Consider the following 20,113-nt stretch of genomic DNA (forward strand, 5'->3'; position numbering starts at 1 on the left):
GAAATAAACAAAAGCTTACGGCACCTGATGTTCCTAGTTGGTCTCCCATACAAGTACTAACCAGACCCGAGTCTGGATGGCTTCCGAGATCTGACAAGATCAGGCATTTTCAGACTGGTATGGCCATAAGTGAAATTAAGAGAATGCGATCTCGCTAATGTTGGTAGAATATCAAACTCTGGTTGCGACAAAAGACAAGACGCTTCTGGATAGGGAAAAAAGTGGTCTGATTATGACATCATAATGCAAAAAAGAAATAAACAAAAGCTTACGGCACCTGAGGTTCCTAGTTGGTCTCCCATACAAGTACTAACCAGGCCCGAGTCTGGATGGCTTCCGAGATCTGATGAGATCAGGCATTTTCAGACTGGTATGGCCGTAAGTGAAATTGAGAGAATGCGATCTCGCTAATGTTGGTAGAATATCAAACTCTGGTTGCGACAAAAGACAAGATGCTTCTGGATAGGGAAAAAAGTGGTCTGATTATGACATCATAATGCAAAAAAGAAATAAACAAAAGCTTACGGCACCTGAGCTTCCTAGTTGGTCTCCCATACAAGTACAAACCAGGCCCGAGTCTGCATGGCTTCCGAGATCTGACGAGATCAGGCATTTTCAGACTGGTATGGCCGTAAGTGAAATTAAGAGAATGCGATCTCGCTAATGTTGGTAGAATATCAAACTCTGGTTGCGACAAAAGACAAGACGCTTCTGGATAGGGAAAAAAGTGGTCTGATTATGACATTATAATGCAAAAAAGAAATAAACAAAAGCTTACGGCACCTGAGCTTCCTAGTTGGTCTCCCATACAAGTACAAACCAGGCCCGAGTCTGCATGGCTTCCGAGATCTGACGAGATCAGGCATTTTCAGACTGGTATGGCCGTAAGTGAAATTAAGAGAATGCGATCTCGCTAATGTTGGTAGAATATCAAACTCTGGTTGCGACAAAAGACAAGACGCTTCTGGATAGGGAAAAAAGTGGTCTGATTATGACATTATAATGCAAAAAAGAAATAAACAAAAGCTTACGGCACCTGAGGTTCCTAGTTGGTCTCCCATAGGGAAAAAAGTGGTCTGATTATGACATCATAATGCAAAAAAGAAATAAACAAAAGCTTACAGCACCTGAGGTTCCTAGTTGGTCTCCCATACAAGTACTAACCAGACACGAGTCTGGATGGCTTCCGAGATCTGGCATTTTCAGACTGGTATGGCCGTAAGTGAAATTAAGAGAATGCGATCTCGCTAATGTTGGTAGAATATCAAACTCTGGTTGCGACAAAAGACAAGACGCTTCTGGATAGGGAAAAAAGTGGTCTGATTATGACATCATAATGCAAAAAAGAAATAAACAAAAGCTTATGGCACCTGAGGTTCCTAGTTGGTCTCCCATACAAGTACTAACCAGACCCGAGTCTGGATGGCTTCCGAGATCTGGCATTTTCAGACTGGTATGGCCGTAAGTGAAATTAAGAGAATGCGATCTCGCTAATGTTGGTAGAATATCAAACTCTGGTTGCGACAAAAGACAAGACGCTTCTGGATAGGGAAAAAAGTGGTCTGATTATGACATCATAATGCAAAAAAGAAATAAACAAAAGCTTACGGCACCTGAGGTTCCTAGTTGGTCTCCCATACAAATACTAACCAGGCCTGAGTCTGGATGGCTTCCGAGATCTGATGAGATCAGGCATTTTCAGACTGGTATGGCTGTAAGTGAAATTGAGAGAATGCGATCTCGCTAATGTTGGTAGAATATCAAACTCTGGTTGCGACAAAAGACAAGACGCTTCTGGATAGGGAAAAAAGTGGTCTGATTATGACATCATATTGCAAAAAAGAAATAAACAAAAGCTTACGGCACCTGAGGTTCCTAGTTGGTCTCCCATACAAGTACTAACCATGCCCGAGTCTGGATGGCTTCCGAGATCTGACGAGATCAGGCATTTTCAGACTGGTATGGCCATAAGTGAAATTAAGAGAATGCGATCTCGCTAATGTTGGTAGAATATCAAACTCTGGTTGCGACAAAAGACAAGATGCTTCTGGATAGGGAAAAAAGTGGTCTGATTATGACATCATAATGCAAAAAAGAAATAAACAAAAGCTTACGGCACCTGCGGTTCCTAGTTGGTCTCCCATACAAGTACTAACCAGGCCCGAGTCTGGATGGTTTCCGAGATCTGACGAAATCAGGCATTTTCAGACTGGTATGGCCATAAGTGAAATTAAGAGAATGCGATCTCGCTAATGTTGGTAGAATATCAAACTCTGGTTGCGACAAAAGACAAGACGCTTCTGGATAGGGAAAAAAGTGGTCTGATTATGACATCATAATGCAAAAAAGAAATAAAAAAAAGCTTACAGCACCTGAGGTTCCTAGTTGGTCTCCCATACAAGTACTAACCAGACCCGAGTCTGGATGGCTTCAGAGATCTGACGAGATCAGGCATTTTCAGACTGGTATGGCCGTAAGTGAAATTAAGAGAATGCGATCTCGCTAATGTTGGTAGAATATCAAACTCTGGTTGCGACAAAAGACAAGATGCTTCTGGATAGGGAAAAAAGTGGTCTGATTATGACATCATAATGCAAAAAAGAAATAAACAAAAGCTTACGGCACCTGAGGCTCCTTGTTGGTCTCCCATACAAGTACTAACCAGACCCGAGTCTGGATGGCTTCCGAGATCTGACGAGATCAGGCATTTTCAGACTGTTATGGCCGTAAATGAAATAAAGAGAATGCGATCTCGCTAATGTTGGTAGAATATCAAACTCTGGTTGCAACAAAAGACAAGACGCTTCTGGATAGGGAAAAAAGTTGTCTGATTATGACATCATAATGCAAAAAAGAAATAAACAAAAGCTTACGGCAAATGAGGTTCCTAGTTGGTCTCCCATACAAGTACTAACCAGGCCCTAGTCTGGATGGCTTCCGAAATCTGACGAGATCAGGCATTTTCAGACTGGTATGGCCGTAAGTAAAATTAAGAGAATTCGATCTCGCTAATGTTGGTAGAATATCAAACTCTGGTTGCGACAAAAGACAAGACGCTTCTGGATAGGGAAAAAAGTGGTCTGATTATGACATCATAATGCAAAAAAGAAATAAACAAAAGCTTACGGCACCTGAGGTTCCTAGTTGGTCTCCCATAGGGAAAAAAGTGGTCTGATTATGACATCATAATGCAAAAAAGAAATAAACAAAAGCTTACGGCACCTGAGGTTCCTAGTTGGTCTCCCATACAAGTACTAACCAGGCCCGAGTCTGGATGGCTTCCGAGATCTGACGAGATCAGGCATTTTCAGACTGGTATGGTCGTAAGTGAAATTAAAAGAATGCGATCTCACTAATGTTGGTAGAATATCAAACTCTGGTTGCGACAAAAGACAAGACGCTTCTGGATAGGGAAAAAAGTGGTCTGATTATGACATCATAATGCAAAAAAGAAATAAACAAAAGCTTACGGCACCTGAGGTTCCTAGTTGGTCTCCCATACAAGTACTAACCAGGCCCGAGTCTGGATGGCTTCCGAGATCTGACGAGATCAGGCATTTTCAGACTGGTATGGCCGTAAGTGAAATTAAGAGAATGCGATCTCGCTAATGTTGGTAGAATATCAAACTCTGGTTGCGACAAAAGACAAGACGCTTCTGGATAGGGAAAAAAGTGGTCTGATTATGACATCATAATGCAAAAAAGAAATAAACAAAAGCTTACGGCACCTGAGGTTCCTAGTTGGTCTCCCATAGGGAAAAAAGTGGTCTGATTATGACATCATAATGCAAAAAAGAAATAAACAAAAGCTTACGGCACCTGAGGTTCCTAGTTGGTCTCCCATACAAGTACTAACCAGGCCCGAGTCTGGATGGCTTCCGAGATCTGATGAAATCAGGCATTTTCAGACTGGTATGGACGTAAGTGAAATTACGAGAATGCGATCTCGCTAATGTTGGTAGAATATCAAACTCTGGTTGCGACAAAAGACAAGACGCTTCTGGATAGGGAAAAAAGTGGTTTGATTATGACATCATAATGCAAAAAAGAAATAAACAAAAGCTTACGGCACCTGAGGTTCCTAGTTGGTCTCCCATAGGGAAAAAAGTGGTCTGATTATGATATCATAATGCAAAAAAGAAATAAACAAAAGCTTACGGCACCTGAGGTTCCTAGTTGGTCTCCCATACAAGTACTAACCAAGCCCAAGTCTGGATGGCTTCCGAGATCTGACGAGATCAGGCATTTTCAGACTGGTATGGCCGTAAGCGAAATTAAGAGAATGCGATCTCGTTAATGTTGGTAGAATATCAAACTCTGGTTGCGACAAAAGACAAGATGCTTCTGGATAGGGAAAAAAGTGGTCTGATTATGACATCATAATGCAAAAAAGAAATTAACAAAAGCTTACGGCACCTGAGGTTCCTAGTTGGTCTCCCATACAAGTACTAACCAGGCCAGAGTCTGGATGGCTTCCGAGATCTGGCATTTTCAGACTGGTATGGCCGTAAAGCAAATTACGAGAATGCGATCTCGCTAATGTTGGTAGAATATCAAACTCTGGTTGCGACAAAAGACAAGACGCTTCTGGACAGGGAAAAAAGTGGTCTGATTATGACATCATAATGCAAAAAAGAAATAAACAAAAGCTTACGGCACCTGAGGTTCCTAGTTGGTCTCCCATAGGGAAAAAAGTGGTCTGATTATGACATCATAATGCAAAAAAGAAATAAACAAAAGCTTACGGCACCTGAGGTTCCTAGTTGGTCTCCCATACAAGTACTAACCAGGCCCAAGTCTGGATGGCTTCCGAGATCTGATGAGATCAGGCATTTTCAGACTGGTATGGCCGTAAGTAATATTAAGAGAATGCGATCTCGCTAATGTTGGTAGAATATCAAACTCTGGTTGCGACAAAAGACAAGACGCTTCTGGATAGGGAAAAAAGTGGTCTGATTATGACATCATAATGCAAAAAAGAAATAAACAAAAGCTTACGGCACCTGAGGTTCCTAGTTGGTCTCCCATACAAGTACTAACCAGGCCCGAGTCTGGATGGCTTCCGAGATCTGACGAGATCAGGCATTTTCAGACTGGTATGGCCGTAAGTGAAATTAAAAGAATGCGATCTCGCTAATGTTGGTAGAATATCAAACTCTGGTTGCGACAAAAGACAAGACGCTTCTGGATAGGGAAAAAAGTGGTCTGATTATGACATCATAATGCAAAAAAGAAATAAACAAAAGCTTACGGCACCTAGTTGGTCTCCCATACAAGTACTAACCAGGCCCGAGTCTGGATGGCTTCCGAGATCTGACGAGATCAGGCATTTTCAGACTGGTATGGCCGTAAGTGAAATTAAGAGAATGCGATCTCGCTAATGTTGGTAGAATATCAAACTCTGGTTGCGACAAAAGACAAGACGCTTCTGGATAGGGAAAAAAGTGGTCTGATTATGACATCATAATGCAAAAAAGAAATAAACAAAAGCTTACGGCACCTGAGGTTCCTAGTTGGTCTCCCATACAAGTACTAACCAGGCCCGAGTCTGGATGGCTTCCGAGATCTGACGAGATCAGGCATTTTAAGACTGGTATGGCCGTAAGTGAAATTAAGAGAATGCGATCTCGCTAATGTTGGTAGAATATCAAACTCTGGTTGCGACAAAAGACAAGACGCTTCTGGATAGGGAAAAAAGTGGTCTGATTATGACATCATAATGCAAAAAAGAAATAAACAAAAGCTTACTGCACCTGAGGTTCCTAGTTGGTCTCCCATACAAGTACTAACCAGGCCCGAGTCTGGATGGCTTCCGAGATCTGGCATTTTCAGACTGGTATGGCCGTAAGGGAAATTACGAGAATGCGATCTCGCTAATGTTGGTAGAATATCAAACTCTGGTTGCGACAAAAGACAAGACGCTTCTGGACAGGGAAAAAAGTGGTCTGATTATGACATCATAATGCAAAAAAGAAATAAACAAAAGCTTACGGCACCTGAGGTTCCTAGTTGGTCTCCCATAGGGAAAAAAGTGGTCTGATTATGACATCATAATGCAAAAAATAAATAAACAAAAGCTTACGGCACCTGAGGTTCCTAGTTGGTCTCCCATACAAGTACTAACCAGACCTGAGTCTGGATGGCTTCTGAGATCTGACGAGATCAGGCATTTTCAGACTGGTATGGCCGTAAGTGGAATTAAGAGAATGCGATCTCGCTAATGTTGGTAGAATATCAAACTCTGGTTGCGACAAAAGACAAGACGCTTCTGGATAGGGAAAAAAGTGGTCTGATTATGACATCATAATGCAAAAAAGAAATAAACAAAAGCTTACGGCACCTGAGGTTCCTAGTTGGTCTCCCATACAAGTACTAACCAGGCCTGAGTCTGGATGGCTTCTGAGATCTGACGAGATTAGGCATTTTCAGACTGGTATGGCCGTAAGTGAAATTAAGAGAATGCGATCTCGCTAATGTTGGTAGAATATCAAACTCTGGTTGCGACAAAAGACAAGACGCTTCTGGATAGGGAAAAAAGTGGTCTGATTATGACATCATAATGCAAAAAATAAATAAACAAAAGCTTACGGCACCTGAGGTTCCTAGTTGGTCTCCCATACAAGTACTAACCAGGCCCGAGTCTGGATGGCTTCCGAGATCTGATGAGATCAGGCATTTTCAGACTGGTATGGCCGTAAGTGAAATTAAGAGAATGCGATCTCGCTAATGTTGGTAGAATATCAAACTCTGGTTGCGACAAAAGACAAGACGCTTCTGGATAGGGAAAAAAGTGGTCTGATTATGACATCATAATGCAAAAAAGAAATAAACAAAAGCTTACGGCACCTGAGGTTCCTAGTTGGTCTCCCATACAAGTACTAACCAGGCCCGAGTCTGGATGGCTTCCGAGATCTGACGAGATCAGGCATTTTCAGACTGGTATGACCGTAAGTGAAATTAAGAGAATGCGATCTCGCTAATGTTGGTAGAATATCAAACTCTGGTTGCGACAAAAGACAAGACGCTTCTGGATACGGAAAAAAGTGGTCTGATTATGACATCATAATGCAAAAAAGAAATAAACAAAAGCTTACGGCACCTGAGGTTCCTAGTTGGTCTCCCATAGGGAAAAAAGTGATCTGATTATGACATCATAATGCAAAAAAGAAATAAACAAAAGCTTACGGCACCTGAGGTTCCTAGTTGGTCTCCCATACAAGTACTAACCAGGCGCGAGTCTGGATGGCTTCCGAGATCTGATGAGATCAGGCATTTTCAGACTGGTATGGACTTAAGTGAAATTACGAGAATGCGATCTCGCTAATGTTGGTAGAATATCAAACTCTGGTTGCGACAAAAGACAAGACGCTTCTGGATAGGGAAAAAAGTGGTTTGATTATGACATCATAATGCAAAAAAGAAATAAACAAAAGCTTACGGCACCTGAGGTTCCTAGTTGGTCTCCCATAGGGAAAAAAGTGGTCTGATTATGACATCATAATGCAAAAAAGAAATAAACAAAAGCTTACGGCACCTGAGGTTCCTAGTTGGTCTCCCATACAAGTACTAACCAAGCCCAAGTCTGGATGGCTTCCGAGATCAGGCATTTTCAGACTGGTATGGCCGTAACCGAAATTAAGAGAATGCGATCTCGTTAATGTTGGTAGAATATCAAACTCTGGTTGCGACAAAAGACAAGATGCTTCTGGATAGGGAAAAAAGTGGTCTGATTATGACATCATAATGCAAAAAAGAAATAAACAAAAGCTTACGGCACCTGAGGTTCCTAGTTGGTCTCCCATACAAGTACTAACCAGGCCCGAGTCTGGATGGCTTTCGAGATCTGACGAGATCAGGCATTTTCAGACTGGTATGACCATAAGTGAAATTAAGAGAATGCGATCTCGCTAATGTTGGTAGAATATCAAACTCTGGTTGCGACAAAAGACAAGACGCTTCTGGATAGGGAAAAAAGTGGTCTGATTATGACATCATAATGCAAAAAAGAAATAAACAAAAGCTTACGGCACCTGAGGTTCCTAGTTGGTCTCCCATACAAGTACTAACCAGGCCCGAGTCTGGATGGATTCCGAGATCTGATGAGACCAGGCATTTTCAGACTGGTATGGCCGTAAGTGAAATTAAGAGAATGCGATCTCGCTAATGTTGGTAGAATATCAAACTCTGGTTGCGACAAAAGACAAGACGCTTCTGGACAGGGAAAAAAGTGGTCTGATTATGACATCATAATGCAAAAAAGAAATAAACAAAAGCTTACGGCACCTGAGGTTCCTAGTTGGTCTCCCATAGGGAAAAAAGTGGTCTGATTATGACATCATAATGCAAAAAATAAATAAACAAAAGCTTACGGCACCTGAGGTTCCTAGTTGGTCTCCCATACAAGTACTAACCAGGCCTGAGTCTGGATGGCTTCTGAGATCTGACGAGATCAGGCATTTTCAGACTGGTATGGCCATAAGTGAAATTAAGAGAATGCGATCTCGCTAATGTTGGTAGAATATCAAACTCTGGTTGCGACAAAAGACAAGACGCTTCTGGATAGGGAAAAAAGTGGTCTGATTATGACATCATAATGCAAAAAAGAAATAAACAAAAGCTTACGGCACCTGAGGTTCCTAGTTGGTCTCCCATACAAGTACTAACCAGGCCCGAGTCTGGATGGCTTCTGAAATCTGATGAGATCAGGCATTTTCAGACTGGTATGGCCGTAAGTGAAATTAAGAGAATGCGATCTCGCTAATGTTGGTAGAATATAAAACTCTGGTTGCGACACAAGACAAGACGCTTCTGGATAGGGAAAAAAGTGGTCTGATTATGACATCATAATGCAAAAAAGAAATAAACAAAAGCTTACGGCACCTGAGGTTCCTAGTTGGTCTCCCATACAAGTACTAACCAGGCCCGAGTCTAGATGGCTTCCGAGATCTGACGAGATCAGGCATTTTCAGACTGGTATGGCCGTAAGTGAAATTAAGAGAATGCGATCTCGCTAATGTTGGTAGAATATCAAACTCTGGTTGCGACAAAAGACAAGACGCTTCTGGATACGGAAAAAAGTGGTCTGATTATGACATCATAATGCAAAAAAGAAATAAACAAAAGCTTACGGCACCTGAGGTTCCTAGTTGGTCTCCCATAGGGAAAAAAGTGGTCTGATTATGACATCATAATGCAAAAAAGAAATAAACAAAAGCTTACGGCACCTGAGGTTCCTAGTTGGTCTCCCATACAAGTACTAACCAGGCCCGAGTCTGGATGGCGTCCGAGATCTGATGAGATCAGGCATTTTCAGACTGGTATGGACGTAAGTGAAATTACGAGAATGCGATCTCGCTAATGTTGGTAGAATATCAAACTCTGGTTGCGACAAAAGACAAGACGCTTCTGGATAGGGAAAAAAGTGGTTTGATTATGACATCATAATGCAAAAAAGAAATAAACAAAAGCTTACGGCACCTAAGGTTTCTAGTTGGTCTCCCATAGGGAAAAAAGTGGTCTGATTATGACATCATAATGCAAAAAAGAAATAAACAAAAGCTTACGGCACCTGAGGTTCCTAGTTGGTCTCCCATACAAGTACTAACCAAGCCCAAGTCTGGATGGCTTCCGAGATCTGACAAGATCAGGCATTTTCAGACTGGTATGGCCGTAAGTGAAATTAAGAGAATGCGATCTCGTTAATGTTGGTAGAAAATCAAACTCTGGTTGCGACAAAAGACAAGATGCTTCTGGATAGGGAAAAAAGTGGTCTGATTATGACATCATAATGCAAAAAAGAAATAAACAAAAGCTTACGGCACCTGAGGTTCCTAGTTGGTCTCCCATGCAAGTACTAACCAGGCCCGAGTCTGGATGGCTTCCGAGATCTGACGAGATCAGGCATTTTCAGACTGGTATTACCGTAAGTGAAATTAAGAGAATGCGATCTCGCTAATGTTGGTAGAATATCAAACTCTGGTTGCGACAAAAGACAAGACGCTTCTGGATAGGGAAAAAAGTGGTCTGATTATGACATCATAATGCAAAAAAGAAATAAACAAAAGCTTACGGCACCTGAGGTTCCTAGTTGGTCTCCCATACAAGTACTAACCAGGCCCGAGTCTGGATGGCTTCCGAGATCTGATGAGACCAGGCATTTTCAGACTGGTATGGCCGTAAGCGAAATCAAGAGAATGCGATCTCGCTAATGTTGGTAGAATATCAAACTCTGGTTGCGACAAAAGACAAGACGCTTCTGGATAGGGAAAAAAGTGGTCTGATTATGACATCATAATGCAAAAAAGAAATAAACAAAAGCTTACGGCACCTGAGATTCCTAGTTGGTCTCCCATACAAGTACTAACCAGGCCCGAGTCTGGATGGCTTCCGAGATCTGACGAGATCAGGCATTTTCAGACTGGTATGGCCGTAAGTGAAATTAAGAGAATGCGATCTCGCTAATGTTGGTAGAATATCAAACTCTGGTTGCGACAAAAGACAAGACGCTTCTGGATAGGGAAAAAAGTGGTCTGATTATGACATCATAATGCAAAAAAGAAATAAACAAAAGCTTACGGCACCTGAGGTTCCTAGTTGGTCTCCCATACAAGTACTAACCAGGCCCGAGTCTGGATGGCTTCCGAGAGCTGACGAGATCAGGCATTTTCAGACTGGTATGGCCGTAAGCGAAATTAAGAGAATGCGATCTCGCTAATGTTGGTAGAATATCAAACTCTGGTTGCGACAAAAGACAAGACGCTTCTGGACAGGGAAAAAAGTGGTCTGATTATGACATCATAATGCAAAAAAGAAATAAACAAAAGCTTACGGCACCTGAGGTTCCTAGTTGGTCTCCCATAGGGAAAAAAGTGGTCTGATTATGACATCATAATGCAAAAAAGAAATAAACAAACGCTTACGGCACCTGAGGTTCCTAGTTGGTCTCCCATACAAGTACTAACCAGGCCCGAGTCTAGATGGCTTCTGAGATCTGACGAGATCAGGCATTTTCAGACTGGTATGGCCGTAAGTGAAATTAAGAGAATGCGATCTCGCTAATGTTGGTAGAATATCAAACTCTGGTTGCGACAAAAGACAAGACGCTTCTGGATAGGGAAAAAAGTGGTCTGATTATGACATCATAATGCAAAAAAGAAATAAACAAAAGCTTACGGCACCTGAGGTTCCTAGTTGGTCTCCCATACAAGTACTAACCAGACCCGAGTCTGGATGGTTTCCGAGATCTGACGAGATCAGGCATTTTCAGACTGGTATGGCCGTAAGCGAAATTAAGAGAATGCGATCTCGTTAATGTTGGTAGAATATCAAACTCTGGTTGCGACAAAAGACAAGATGCTTCTGGATAGGGAAAAAAGTGGTCTGATTATGACATCATAATGCAAAAAAGAAATAAACAAAAGCTTACGGCACCTGAGGTTCCTAGTTGGTCTCCCATACAAGTACTAACCAGACCCGAGTCTGGATGGTTTCCGAGATCTGACGAGATCAGGCATTTTCAGACTGGTATGGCCGTAAGCGAAATTAAGAGAATGCGATCTCGCTAATGTTGGTAGAATATCAAACTCTGGTTGCGACAAAAGACAAGACGCTTCTGGATAGGGAAAAAAGTGGTCTGATTATGACATCATAATGCAAAAAAGAAATAAACAAAAGCTTACGGCACCTGAGGTTCCTAGTTGGTCTCCCATACAAGTACTAACCAGACCCGAGTCTGGATGGTTTCCGAGATCTGACGAGATCAGGCATTTTCAGACTGGTATGGCCGTAAGCGAAATTAAGAGAATGCGATCTCGTTAATGTTGGTAGAATATCAAACTCTGGTTGCGACAAAAGACAAGATGCTTCTGGATAGGGAAAAAAGTGGTCTGATTATGACATCATAATGCAAAAAAGAAATAAACAAGAGCTTACGGCACCTGAGGTTCCTAGTTGGTCTCCCATACAAGTACTAACCAGGCCCGAGTCTGGATGGCTTCTGAGATCTGACGAGATCAGGCATTTTCAGACTGGTATGGCCGTAAGTGAAATTAAGAGAATGCGATCTCGCTAATGTTGGTAGAATATCAAACTCTGGTTGCGACAAAAGACAAGACGCTTCTGGATAGGGAAAAAAGTGGTCTGATTATGACATCATAATGCAAAAAGGAAATAAACAAAAGCTTACGGCACCTGAGGTTCCTAGTTGGTCTCCCATACAAGTACTAACCAAGCCCGAGTCTGGATGGCTTCCGAGATCTGATGAGATCAGGCATTTTCAGACTGGTATGGCCGTAAGTGAAATTAAGAGAATGCGATCTCGCTAATGTTGGTAGAATATCAAACTCTGGTTGCGACAAAAGACAAGACGCTTCTGGATAGGGAAAAAAGTGGTCTGATTATGACATCATAATGCAAAAAAGAAATAAACAAAAGCTTACGGCACCTGAGGTTCCTAGTTGGTCTCCCATACAAGTACTAACCAGGCCCGAGTCTGGATGGCTTCCGAGAGCTGACGAGATCAGCCATTTTCAGACTGGTATGGCCGTAAGTGAAATTAAGAGAATGCGATCTCGCTAATGTTGGTAGAATATCAAACTCTGGTTGCGACAAAAGACAAGACGCTTCTGGATAGGGAAAAACGTGGTCTGATTATGACATCATAATGCAAAAAAGAAATAAACAAAAGCTTACGGCACCTGAGGTTCCTAGTTGGTCTCCCATACAAGTACTAACCAGGCCCGAGTCTGGATGGCTTCCGAGATCTGGCATTTTCAGACTGGTATGGCCGTAAGGGAAACTAAGAGAATGCGATCTCGCTAATGTTGGTAGAATATCAAACTCTGGTTGCGACAAAAGACAAGACGCTTCTGGACAGGGAAAAAAGTGGTCTGATTATGACATCATAATGCAAAAAAGAAATAAACAAAAGCTTACGGCACCTGAGGTTCCTAGTTGGTCTCCCATAGGGAAAAAAGTGGTCTGATTATGACATCATAATGCAAAAAAGAAATAAACAAAAGCTTACGGCACCTGAGGTTCCTAGTTGGTCTCCCATACAAGTACTAACCAGGCCCGAGTCTGGATGGCTTCCGAGATCTGACGAGATCAGGCATTTTCAGACTGGTATGGCCGTAAATGAAATTAAGAGAATGCAATCTCGCTAATGTTGGTAGAATATCAAACTCTGGTTGCGACAAAAGACAAGACGCTTCTGGATAGGGAAAAAAGTGGTCTGATTATGACATCATAATGCAAAAAAGAAATAAACAAAAGCTTACGGCACCTGAGGTTCCTAGTTGGTCTCCCATAGGGAAAAAAGTGGTCTGATTATGACATCATAATGCAAAAAAGAAATAAACAAAAGCTTACGGCACCTGAGGTTCCTAGTTGGTCTCCCATACAAGTACTAATCAGGCCCAAGTCTGGAGGGCTTCCGAGATCTGACGAGATCAGGCATTTTCAGACTGGTATGGCCGTAAGGGAAATTCAGAGAATGCGATCTCGTTAATGTTGGTAGAATATCAAACTCTGGTTGCGACAAAAGACAAGATGCTTCTGGATAGGGAAAAAAGTGGTCTGATTATGACATCATAATGCAAAAAAGAAATAAACAAAAGCTTACGGCACCTGAGGTTCCTAGTTGGTCTCCCATAGGGAAAAAAGTGGTCTGATTATGACATCATAATGCAAAAAAGAAATAAACAAAAGCTTACGGCACCTGAGGTTCCTAGTTGGTCTCCCATAGGGAAAAAAGTGGTCTGATTATGACATCATAATGCAAAAAAGTAATAAACAAAAGCTTACGGCACCTGAGGTTCCTAGTTGTTCTCCCATACAAGTACTAACCAGGCCCGAGTCTGGATGGCTTCCGCGATCTGACGAGATCAGGCATTTTCAGACTGGTATGGCCGTAAGTGAAATTAAGAGAATGCGATCTCGCTAATGTTGGTAGAATATCAAACTCTGGTTGCGACAAAAGACAAGACGCTTCTGGATAGGGAAAAAAGTGGTCTGATTATGACATCATAATGCAAAAAAGAAATAAACAAAAGCTTACGGCACCTGAGGTTCCTAGTTGGTCTCCCATAGGGAAAAAAGTGGTCTGATTATGACATCATAATGCAAAAAAGAAATAAACAAAAGCTTACGGCACCTGAGGTTCCTAGTTGGTCTCCCATACAAGTACTAACCAGGCCCGAGTCTGGATGGCTTCCGAGATCTGACGAGATCAGGCATTTTCAGACTGGTATGGCCGTAAGGGAAATTAAGAGAATGCGATCTCGCTAATGTTGGTAGAATATCAAACTCTGGTTGCGACAAAAGACAAGACGCTTCTGGATAGGGAAAAAAGTGGTCTGATTATGACATCATAATGCAAAAAAGAAATAAACAAAAGCTTACGGCACCTGAGGTTCCTAGTTGGTCTCCCATAGGGAAAAAAGTGGTCTGATTATGACATCATAATGCAAAAAAGAAATAAACAAAAGCTTACGGCACCTGAAGTTCCTAGTTGGTCTCCCATACAAGTACTAACCAGGCCCGAGTCTGGATGGCTTCCGAGATCTGACGAGATCAGGCATTTTCAGATTGGTATGGCCGTAAGTGAAATTAAGAGAATGCAATCTCGCTAATGTTGGTAGAATATCAAACTCTGGTTGCGACAAAAGACAAGACGCTTCTGGATAGGGAAAAAAGTGGTCTGATTATGACATCATAATGCAAAAAAGAAATAAACAAAAGCTTACGGCACCTTTGGTTCCTAGTTGGTCTCCCATACAAGTACTAACCAGGCCCGAGTCTGGATGGCTTCCGAGATCTGATGAGATCAGGCATTTTCAGACTGGTATGGCCTAAGTTAAATTGAGAGAATGCGATCTCACTAATGTTGGTAGAATATCAAACTCTGGTTGCGACAAAAGACAAGACGCTTCTGGATAGGGAAAAAAGTGGTCTGATTATGACATCATAATGCAAAAAAGAAATAAACAAAAGCTTACGGCACCTGAGGTTCCTAGTTGGTCTCCCATAGGGAAAAAAGTGGTCTGATTATGACATCATAATGCAAAAATTAAATAAACAAAAGCTTACGGCACCTGAGGTTCCTAGTTGGTCTCCCATACAAGTACTAACCAGGTCCAAGTCTGGATGGCTTCCGAGATCTGACAAGATCAGGCATTTTCAGACTGGTATGGCCGTAAGGGAAATTCAGAGAATGCGATCTCGTTAATGTTGGTAGAATATCAAACTCTGGTTGCGACAAAAGACAAGATGCTTCTGGATAGGGAAAAAAGTGGTCTGATTATGACATCATAATGCAAAAAAGAAATAAACAAAAGCTTACGGCACCTGAGGTTCCTAGTTGGTCTCCCATAGGGAAAAAAGTGGTCTGATTATGACATCATAATGCAAAAAAGAAATAAACAAAAGCTTACGGCACCTGAGGTTCCTAGTTGGTCTCCCATAGGGAAAAAAGTGGTCTGACTATGACATCATAATGCAAAAAAGAAATAAACAAAAGCTTACGGCACCTGAGGTTCCTAGTTGTTCTCCCATACAAGTACTAACCAGGCCCGAGTCTGGATGGCTTCCGAGATCGGACGAGATCAGGCATTTTCAGACTGGTATGGCCGTAAGTGAAATTAAGAGAATGCGATCTCGCTAATGTTGGTAGAATATCAAACTCTGGTTGCGACAAAAGACAAGACGCTTCTGGATAGGGAAAAAAGTGGTCTGATTATGACATCATAATGCAAAAAAGAAATAAACAAAAGCTTACGGCACCTGAGGTTCCTAGTTGATCTCCCATACAAGTACTAACCAGGCTCGAGTCTGGATGGCTTCCGAGATCTGATGAGATCAGGCATTTTCAGACTGGTATGGCCGTAAATGAAATTAAGAGAATGCGATCTCGCTAATGTTGGTAGAATATCAAACTCTGGTTGCGACAAAAGACAAGACGCTTCTGGATAGGGAAAAAAGTGGTCTGATTATGACATCATAATGCAAAAAAGAAATAAACAAAAGCTTACGGCACCTGAGATTCCTAGTTGGTCTCCCATACAAGTACTAACCAGGCCCGAGTCTGGATGGCTTCCGAGATCTGGCATTTTCAGACTGGTATGGCCGTAAGTGAAATTAAGAGAATGCGATCTCGCTAATGTTGGTAGAATATCAAACTCTGGTTGCGACAAAAGACAAGACGCTTCTGGATAGGGAAAAAAGTGGTCTGATTATGACATCATAATGCAAAAAATAAATAAACAAAAGCTTACGGCACCTGAGGTTCCTAGTTGGTCTCCCATACAAGTACTAACCAGGCCCGAGTCTGGATGGCTTCCGAGATCTGACAAGATCATTCATTTTCAGACTGGTATGGCTGTAAGTGAAATTAAGAGAATGCGATCTCGCTAATGTTGGTAGAATATCAAACTCTGGTTGCGACAAAAGACAAGACGCTTCTGGATAGGGAAAAAAGTGGTCTGATTATGACATCATAATGCAAAAAAGAAATAAACAAAAGCTTACGGCACCTGAGGTTCCTAGTTGGTCTCCCATAGGGAAAAAAGTGGTCTGATTATGACATCATAATGCAAAAAAGAAATAAACAAAAGCTTACGGCACCTGAGGTTCCTAGTTGGTCTCCCATACAAGTACTAACCAGGCCCGAGTCTGGATGGCTTCCGAGATCTGACAAGATCAGGCATTTTCAGATTGGTATGGCCGTAAGTGAAATTAAGAGAATGCAATCTCGCTAATGTTGGTAGAATATCAAACTCTGGTTGCGACAAAAGACAAGACGCTTCTGGATAGGGAAAAAAGTGGTCTGATTATGACATCATAATGCAAAAAAGAAATAAACAAAAGCTTACGGCACCTGAGGTTCCTAGTTGGTCTCCCATAGGGAAAAATTGGTCTGATTATGACATCATAATGCAAAAATTAAATAAACAAAAGCTTACGGCACCTGAGGTTCCTAGTTGGTCTCCCATACAAGTACTAACCAGGTCCAAGTCTGGATGGCTTCCGAGATCTGACAAGATCAGGCATTTTCAGACTGGTATGGCCGTAAGGGAAATTCAGAGAATGCGATCTCGTTAATGTTGGTAGAATATCAAACTCTGGTTGCGACAAAAGACAAGATGCTTCTGGATAGGGAAAAAAGTGGTCTGATTATGACATCATAATGCAAAAAAGAAATAAACAAAAGCTTACGGCACCTGAGGTTCCTAGTTGGTCTCCCATAGGGAAAAAAGTGGTCTGATTATGACATCATAATGCAAAAAAGAAATAAACAAAAGCTTACGGCACCTGAGGTTCCTAGTTGGTCTCCCATAGGGAAAAAAGTGGTCTGACTATGACATCATAATGCAAAAAAGAAATAAACAAAAGCTTACGGCACCTGAGGTTCCTAGTTGTTCTCCCATACAAGTACTAACCAGGCCCGAGTCTGGATGGCTTCCGAGATCGGACGAGATCAGGCATTTTCAGACTGGTATGGCCGTAAGTGAAATTAAGAGAATGCGATCTCGCTAATGTTGGTAGAATATCAAACTCTGGTTGCGACAAAAGACAAGATGCTTCTGGATAGGGAAAAAAGTGGTCTGATTATGACATCATAATGCAAAAAAGAAATAAACAAAAGCTTACGGCACCTGAGGTTCCTAGTTGATCTCCCATACAAGTACTAACCAGGCTCGAGTCTGGATGGCTTCCGAGATCTGATGAGATCAGGCATTTTCAGACTGGTATGGCCGTAAATGAAATTAAGAGAATGCGATCTCGCTAATGTTGGTAGAATATCAAACTCTGGTTGCGACAAAAGACAAGACGCTTCTGGATAGGGAAAAAAGTGGTCTGATTATGACATCATAATGCAAAAAAGAAATAAACAAAAGCTTACGGCACCTGAGATTCCTAGTTGGTCTCCCATACAAGTACTAACCAGGCCCGAGTCTGGATGGCTTCCGAGATCTGGCATTTTCAGACTGGTATGGCCGTAAGTGAAATTAAGAGAATGCGATCTCGCTAATGTTGGTAGAATATCAAACTCTGGTTGCGACAAAAGACAAGACGCTTCTGGATAGGGAAAAAAGTGGTCTGATTATGACATCATAATGCAAAAAATAAATAAACAAAAGCTTACGGCACCTGAGGTTCCTAGTTGGTCTCCCATACAAGTACTAACCAGGCCCGAGTCTGGATGGCTTCCGAGATCTGACAAGATCATTCATTTTCAGACTGGTATGGCTGTAAGTGAAATTAAGAGAATGCGATCTCGCTAATGTTGGTAGAATATCAAACTCTGGTTGCGACAAAAGACAAGACGCTTCTGGATAGGGAAAAAAGTGGTCTGATTATGACATCATAATGCAAAAAAGAAATAAACAAAAGCTTACGGCACCTGAGGTTCCTAGTTGGTCTCCCATAGGGAAAAAAGTGGTCTGATTATGACATCATAATGCAAAAAAGAAATAAACAAAAGCTTACGGCACCTGAGGTTCCTAGTTGGTCTCCCATACAAGTACTAACCAGGCCCGAGTCTGGATGGCTTCCGAGATCTGACAAGATCAGGCATTTTCAGATTGGTATGGCCGTAAGTGAAATTAAGAGAATGCAATCTCGCTAATGTTGGTAGAATATCAAACTCTGGTTGCGACAAAAGACAAGACGCTTCTGGATAGGGAAAAAAGTGGTCTGATTATGACATCATAATGCAAAAAAGAAATAAACAAAAGCTTACGGCACCTGAGGTTCCTAGTTGGTCTCCCATAGGGAAAAAAGTGGTCTGATTATGACATCATAATGCAAAAATTAAATAAACAAAAGCTTACGGCACCTGAGGTTCCTAGTTGGTCTCCCATACAAGTACTAACCAGGTCCAAGTCTGGATGGCTTCCAAGATCTGACAAGATCAGGCATTTTCAGACTGGTATGGCCGTAAGGGAAATTCAGAGAATGCGATCTCGTTAATGTTGGTAGAATATCAAACTCTGGTTGCGACAAAAGACAAGATGCTTCTGGATAGGGAAAAAAGTGGTCTGATTATGACATCATAATGCAAAAAAGAAATAAACAAAAGCTTACGGCACCTGAGGTTCCTAGTTGGTCTCCCATAGGGAAAAAAGTGGTCTGATTATGACATCATAATGCAAAAAAGAAATAAACAAAAGCTTACGGCACCTGAGGTTCCTAGTTGGTCTCCCATAGGGAAAAAAGTGGTCTGATTATGACATCATAATGCAAAAAAGTAATAAACAAAAGCTTACGGCACCTGAGGTTCCTAGTTGTTCTCCCATACAAGTACTAACCAGGCCCGAGTCTGGATGGCTTCCGCGATCTGACGAGATCAGGCATTTTCAGACTGGTATGGCCGTAAGTGAAATTAAGAGAATGCGATCTCGCTAATGTTGGTAGAATATCAAACTCTGGTTGCGACAAAAGACAAGACGCTTCTGGATAGGGAAAAAAGTGGTCTGATTATGACATCATAATGCAAAAAAGAAATAAACAAAAGCTTACGGCACCTGAGGTTCCTAGTTGGTCTCCCATAGGGAAAAAAGTGGTCTGATTATGACATCATAATGCAAAAAAGAAATAAACAAAAGCTTACGGCACCTGAGGTTCCTAGTTGGTCTCCCATACAAGTACTAACCAGGCCCGAGTCTGGATGGCTTCCGAGATCTGACGAGATCAGGCATTTTCAGACTGGTATGGCCGTAAGGGAAATTAAGAGAATGCGATCTCGCTAATGTTGGTAGAATATCAAACTCTGGTTGCGACAAAAGACAAGACGCTTCTGGATAGGGAAAAAAGTGGTCTGATTATGACATCATAATGCAAAAAAGAAATAAACAAAAGCTTACGGCACCTGAGGTTCCTAGTTGGTCTCCCATAGGGAAAAAAGTGGTCTGATTATGACATCATAATGCAAAAAAGAAATAAACAAAAGCTTACGGCACCTGAAGTTCCTAGTTGGTCTCCCATACAAGTACTAACCAGGCCCGAGTCTGGATGGCTTCCGAGATCTGACGAGATCAGGCATTTTCAGATTGGTATGGCCGTAAGTGAAATTAAGAGAATGCAATCTCGCTAATGTTGGTAGAATATCAAACTC

General features: G+C 41.8%; 58 pseudogenes; all 58 read right to left on the minus strand.

Moving 5' to 3' along the window:
• Positions 1 to 12: 12 nt before the first annotated feature.
• Positions 13 to 131, minus strand: LOC134587681 (5S ribosomal RNA; annotated as a pseudogene).
• A 134-nt stretch (positions 132 to 265) lies between these two features.
• On the minus strand, positions 266 to 384 carry LOC134595856 (5S ribosomal RNA; annotated as a pseudogene).
• Positions 385 to 518: 134 nt separating this feature from the next.
• On the minus strand, positions 519 to 637 carry LOC134594857 (5S ribosomal RNA; annotated as a pseudogene).
• A 134-nt stretch (positions 638 to 771) lies between these two features.
• LOC134594869 (5S ribosomal RNA) lies at positions 772 to 890 on the minus strand (annotated as a pseudogene).
• Positions 891 to 1,601: 711 nt separating this feature from the next.
• Positions 1,602 to 1,720, minus strand: LOC134588574 (5S ribosomal RNA; annotated as a pseudogene).
• A 134-nt stretch (positions 1,721 to 1,854) lies between these two features.
• On the minus strand, positions 1,855 to 1,973 carry LOC134597653 (5S ribosomal RNA; annotated as a pseudogene).
• A 134-nt stretch (positions 1,974 to 2,107) lies between these two features.
• LOC134597463 (5S ribosomal RNA) lies at positions 2,108 to 2,226 on the minus strand (annotated as a pseudogene).
• Positions 2,227 to 2,360: 134 nt separating this feature from the next.
• On the minus strand, positions 2,361 to 2,479 carry LOC134597137 (5S ribosomal RNA; annotated as a pseudogene).
• A 134-nt stretch (positions 2,480 to 2,613) lies between these two features.
• LOC134589084 (5S ribosomal RNA) lies at positions 2,614 to 2,732 on the minus strand (annotated as a pseudogene).
• Positions 2,733 to 2,866: 134 nt separating this feature from the next.
• Positions 2,867 to 2,985, minus strand: LOC134589016 (5S ribosomal RNA; annotated as a pseudogene).
• A 225-nt stretch (positions 2,986 to 3,210) lies between these two features.
• Positions 3,211 to 3,329, minus strand: LOC134596119 (5S ribosomal RNA; annotated as a pseudogene).
• Positions 3,330 to 3,463: 134 nt separating this feature from the next.
• On the minus strand, positions 3,464 to 3,582 carry LOC134590588 (5S ribosomal RNA; annotated as a pseudogene).
• Positions 3,583 to 3,807: 225 nt separating this feature from the next.
• Positions 3,808 to 3,926, minus strand: LOC134597525 (5S ribosomal RNA; annotated as a pseudogene).
• A 225-nt stretch (positions 3,927 to 4,151) lies between these two features.
• On the minus strand, positions 4,152 to 4,270 carry LOC134595021 (5S ribosomal RNA; annotated as a pseudogene).
• A 468-nt stretch (positions 4,271 to 4,738) lies between these two features.
• Positions 4,739 to 4,857, minus strand: LOC134594141 (5S ribosomal RNA; annotated as a pseudogene).
• Positions 4,858 to 4,991: 134 nt separating this feature from the next.
• Positions 4,992 to 5,110, minus strand: LOC134590599 (5S ribosomal RNA; annotated as a pseudogene).
• Positions 5,111 to 5,488: 378 nt separating this feature from the next.
• LOC134595186 (5S ribosomal RNA) lies at positions 5,489 to 5,607 on the minus strand (annotated as a pseudogene).
• A 468-nt stretch (positions 5,608 to 6,075) lies between these two features.
• LOC134597391 (5S ribosomal RNA) lies at positions 6,076 to 6,194 on the minus strand (annotated as a pseudogene).
• A 134-nt stretch (positions 6,195 to 6,328) lies between these two features.
• Positions 6,329 to 6,447, minus strand: LOC134598283 (5S ribosomal RNA; annotated as a pseudogene).
• A 134-nt stretch (positions 6,448 to 6,581) lies between these two features.
• On the minus strand, positions 6,582 to 6,700 carry LOC134595868 (5S ribosomal RNA; annotated as a pseudogene).
• Positions 6,701 to 6,834: 134 nt separating this feature from the next.
• On the minus strand, positions 6,835 to 6,953 carry LOC134594539 (5S ribosomal RNA; annotated as a pseudogene).
• Positions 6,954 to 7,178: 225 nt separating this feature from the next.
• On the minus strand, positions 7,179 to 7,297 carry LOC134589146 (5S ribosomal RNA; annotated as a pseudogene).
• Positions 7,298 to 7,765: 468 nt separating this feature from the next.
• On the minus strand, positions 7,766 to 7,884 carry LOC134597348 (5S ribosomal RNA; annotated as a pseudogene).
• A 134-nt stretch (positions 7,885 to 8,018) lies between these two features.
• LOC134596356 (5S ribosomal RNA) lies at positions 8,019 to 8,137 on the minus strand (annotated as a pseudogene).
• A 225-nt stretch (positions 8,138 to 8,362) lies between these two features.
• On the minus strand, positions 8,363 to 8,481 carry LOC134596479 (5S ribosomal RNA; annotated as a pseudogene).
• A 134-nt stretch (positions 8,482 to 8,615) lies between these two features.
• LOC134594262 (5S ribosomal RNA) lies at positions 8,616 to 8,734 on the minus strand (annotated as a pseudogene).
• A 134-nt stretch (positions 8,735 to 8,868) lies between these two features.
• Positions 8,869 to 8,987, minus strand: LOC134595487 (5S ribosomal RNA; annotated as a pseudogene).
• Positions 8,988 to 9,212: 225 nt separating this feature from the next.
• On the minus strand, positions 9,213 to 9,331 carry LOC134597541 (5S ribosomal RNA; annotated as a pseudogene).
• Positions 9,332 to 9,556: 225 nt separating this feature from the next.
• Positions 9,557 to 9,675, minus strand: LOC134597129 (5S ribosomal RNA; annotated as a pseudogene).
• A 134-nt stretch (positions 9,676 to 9,809) lies between these two features.
• On the minus strand, positions 9,810 to 9,928 carry LOC134595970 (5S ribosomal RNA; annotated as a pseudogene).
• Positions 9,929 to 10,062: 134 nt separating this feature from the next.
• LOC134596908 (5S ribosomal RNA) lies at positions 10,063 to 10,181 on the minus strand (annotated as a pseudogene).
• A 134-nt stretch (positions 10,182 to 10,315) lies between these two features.
• On the minus strand, positions 10,316 to 10,434 carry LOC134588802 (5S ribosomal RNA; annotated as a pseudogene).
• A 134-nt stretch (positions 10,435 to 10,568) lies between these two features.
• Positions 10,569 to 10,687, minus strand: LOC134594499 (5S ribosomal RNA; annotated as a pseudogene).
• Positions 10,688 to 10,912: 225 nt separating this feature from the next.
• On the minus strand, positions 10,913 to 11,031 carry LOC134595257 (5S ribosomal RNA; annotated as a pseudogene).
• A 134-nt stretch (positions 11,032 to 11,165) lies between these two features.
• On the minus strand, positions 11,166 to 11,284 carry LOC134594203 (5S ribosomal RNA; annotated as a pseudogene).
• Positions 11,285 to 11,418: 134 nt separating this feature from the next.
• LOC134594205 (5S ribosomal RNA) lies at positions 11,419 to 11,537 on the minus strand (annotated as a pseudogene).
• Positions 11,538 to 11,671: 134 nt separating this feature from the next.
• On the minus strand, positions 11,672 to 11,790 carry LOC134594206 (5S ribosomal RNA; annotated as a pseudogene).
• A 134-nt stretch (positions 11,791 to 11,924) lies between these two features.
• LOC134594566 (5S ribosomal RNA) lies at positions 11,925 to 12,043 on the minus strand (annotated as a pseudogene).
• Positions 12,044 to 12,177: 134 nt separating this feature from the next.
• LOC134594514 (5S ribosomal RNA) lies at positions 12,178 to 12,296 on the minus strand (annotated as a pseudogene).
• Positions 12,297 to 12,430: 134 nt separating this feature from the next.
• On the minus strand, positions 12,431 to 12,549 carry LOC134587786 (5S ribosomal RNA; annotated as a pseudogene).
• Positions 12,550 to 13,017: 468 nt separating this feature from the next.
• Positions 13,018 to 13,136, minus strand: LOC134594814 (5S ribosomal RNA; annotated as a pseudogene).
• A 225-nt stretch (positions 13,137 to 13,361) lies between these two features.
• On the minus strand, positions 13,362 to 13,480 carry LOC134596133 (5S ribosomal RNA; annotated as a pseudogene).
• A 316-nt stretch (positions 13,481 to 13,796) lies between these two features.
• Positions 13,797 to 13,915, minus strand: LOC134588646 (5S ribosomal RNA; annotated as a pseudogene).
• Positions 13,916 to 14,140: 225 nt separating this feature from the next.
• On the minus strand, positions 14,141 to 14,259 carry LOC134594593 (5S ribosomal RNA; annotated as a pseudogene).
• A 225-nt stretch (positions 14,260 to 14,484) lies between these two features.
• LOC134596555 (5S ribosomal RNA) lies at positions 14,485 to 14,603 on the minus strand (annotated as a pseudogene).
• A 134-nt stretch (positions 14,604 to 14,737) lies between these two features.
• Positions 14,738 to 14,855, minus strand: LOC134589393 (5S ribosomal RNA; annotated as a pseudogene).
• A 225-nt stretch (positions 14,856 to 15,080) lies between these two features.
• LOC134597679 (5S ribosomal RNA) lies at positions 15,081 to 15,199 on the minus strand (annotated as a pseudogene).
• A 316-nt stretch (positions 15,200 to 15,515) lies between these two features.
• LOC134597225 (5S ribosomal RNA) lies at positions 15,516 to 15,634 on the minus strand (annotated as a pseudogene).
• A 134-nt stretch (positions 15,635 to 15,768) lies between these two features.
• Positions 15,769 to 15,887, minus strand: LOC134587731 (5S ribosomal RNA; annotated as a pseudogene).
• A 721-nt stretch (positions 15,888 to 16,608) lies between these two features.
• Positions 16,609 to 16,727, minus strand: LOC134587988 (5S ribosomal RNA; annotated as a pseudogene).
• Positions 16,728 to 16,951: 224 nt separating this feature from the next.
• On the minus strand, positions 16,952 to 17,070 carry LOC134597680 (5S ribosomal RNA; annotated as a pseudogene).
• A 316-nt stretch (positions 17,071 to 17,386) lies between these two features.
• Positions 17,387 to 17,505, minus strand: LOC134597226 (5S ribosomal RNA; annotated as a pseudogene).
• A 134-nt stretch (positions 17,506 to 17,639) lies between these two features.
• Positions 17,640 to 17,758, minus strand: LOC134587732 (5S ribosomal RNA; annotated as a pseudogene).
• Positions 17,759 to 18,479: 721 nt separating this feature from the next.
• On the minus strand, positions 18,480 to 18,598 carry LOC134587989 (5S ribosomal RNA; annotated as a pseudogene).
• Positions 18,599 to 18,823: 225 nt separating this feature from the next.
• LOC134588286 (5S ribosomal RNA) lies at positions 18,824 to 18,942 on the minus strand (annotated as a pseudogene).
• Positions 18,943 to 19,258: 316 nt separating this feature from the next.
• LOC134588647 (5S ribosomal RNA) lies at positions 19,259 to 19,377 on the minus strand (annotated as a pseudogene).
• Positions 19,378 to 19,602: 225 nt separating this feature from the next.
• LOC134594594 (5S ribosomal RNA) lies at positions 19,603 to 19,721 on the minus strand (annotated as a pseudogene).
• A 225-nt stretch (positions 19,722 to 19,946) lies between these two features.
• Positions 19,947 to 20,065, minus strand: LOC134596556 (5S ribosomal RNA; annotated as a pseudogene).
• Between the last annotated feature and the right edge of the window lie 48 nt (positions 20,066 to 20,113).

Source organism: Pelobates fuscus, chromosome 2 (assembly GCF_036172605.1).
Source record: "Pelobates fuscus isolate aPelFus1 chromosome 2, aPelFus1.pri, whole genome shotgun sequence".
Classification (NCBI taxonomy): Eukaryota; Metazoa; Chordata; class Amphibia; order Anura; family Pelobatidae; genus Pelobates; species Pelobates fuscus.